Source organism: Equus quagga, chromosome 12 (genome assembly GCF_021613505.1).
Source record: "Equus quagga isolate Etosha38 chromosome 12, UCLA_HA_Equagga_1.0, whole genome shotgun sequence".
In the NCBI taxonomy this organism is placed as follows: domain Eukaryota; kingdom Metazoa; phylum Chordata; class Mammalia; order Perissodactyla; family Equidae; genus Equus; species Equus quagga.
Window position 1 is genome coordinate 32,246,325 of NC_060278.1, and position 1,182 is coordinate 32,247,506.

At 68.7% G+C, this 1,182-nt stretch overlaps 1 protein-coding gene across 8 annotated transcripts in view; it reads right to left on the reverse strand.

Annotated features, from left to right (window-relative positions):
* ZMYND11 (zinc finger MYND-type containing 11) overlaps window positions 1–810 on the reverse strand; it is a 116,341-nt gene extending 115,531 nt beyond the window's left edge. For 4 of the 8 annotated variants that reach the window (XM_046678588.1, XM_046678587.1, XM_046678584.1 and 1 more), the window contains exon 1: window positions 372–639. The gene's annotated coding sequence lies outside the window, so the exon portion shown is untranslated. The other 4 variants (XM_046678585.1, XM_046678582.1, XM_046678579.1 and 1 more) reach the window with 3 other exon arrangements.
* Between the last annotated feature and the right edge of the window lie 372 nt (window positions 811–1,182).

The following is a 1,182-nucleotide window of genomic DNA, read 5'->3' on the forward strand; positions in this document are numbered from 1 at the left end:
CCCCTCCGCGCCCGGCCCCGCCGCCCGCGCCGCCTCCTCGCCGCCGCCGCCTCCTCCCGGGCCTGGGCCGGCGGGGCGCGGGGGGGCTCCCCGCCTCCGGATCCGCGGGCTGGCCTCCCCGCCTCCCGCCGCCCTCCTCCCGGGCCTCCCGACGCCGCAGACCGGCCTCCCACCTCCCCGCCGGCCCCCCGCCCGGCTCGGCGGGCCCGGCCTCCTCGGCTCCCCGCCGCCTCCGCCCGGCTCGGCGGGGCCGGGGCGCCATGTTTACAACCCTCCACCACATCCCTCGCGAGCCCGGCCCGGGGAAGGCGCGGCGGCCCGAGTGGGCCAGCAGGGCCGGGGGCGCGGAGGCCGCCGCCGCCCGCACTTACGGTGTCTCCGCGCCGAGCGGCAGGCCCGCGGCCCGGGGCGGGAAGTTGGGGCGCCGCCGCCGCGGCGAAAGTTTGCGTCCTGCGAGGCCGCGGCCCGCTCACATGGCGGTGTCTGCGCGGGGCGGCCGCTCTCCCGGCCCGGCCTCCTCCACCTCCGCCCGCCCCCGGCGTGTATTGTGCAGCCCGGCGGCCCCGCCGAAGGCTCGGGCACGGGCGCGGGCCCGCCGGGCCGCGGGCTGCGGCTCCCTCCCGGCCGGCCGGCGCCGTGCACGCCCACACCCACCTTCCCTCGGCCCCGTGCTCCGCGCCTCTCTCCGAGTTTGTTTCAGCATATTCCTGCGTATCCACACATGCACTTCATAGCAGCACACACGTGAAGCCGACGTACGTGCCGGCACGCGGGAGCCCGGCGCCCGGCACACAAAGGTCCCGGCGCTCGCAGCATCGCCGGGCGCCGACCCGCGGGGCCCAGGGCTGTGCCCGGCCGCCGGCTGTTTCTACGTGGGATGTACCTGTTTTATAGTGCACACCGTCCGGAACTGCAAAGTCTTGGAGGAGCGTTAATTTTTAAATTAACAAAATTGGTAAAGTGGTTTAATATCTTTTAAATTCTATCATCAAAAGGAATTACAGGGATATGCTGAATTTTTCATCCATGCATTCACAAGTAGGACTTCGGAAAGAACAGGACCACCCCTTTAGCGAAAAACACTACAAATGTGTGTAAGGAAAAGTAGGTTATCTTGTTTAGTTTGTGATTCTAGATCTAACCAGAGAAGATCCCGATATGTAGTTTAAGAAAGTCTCAAGA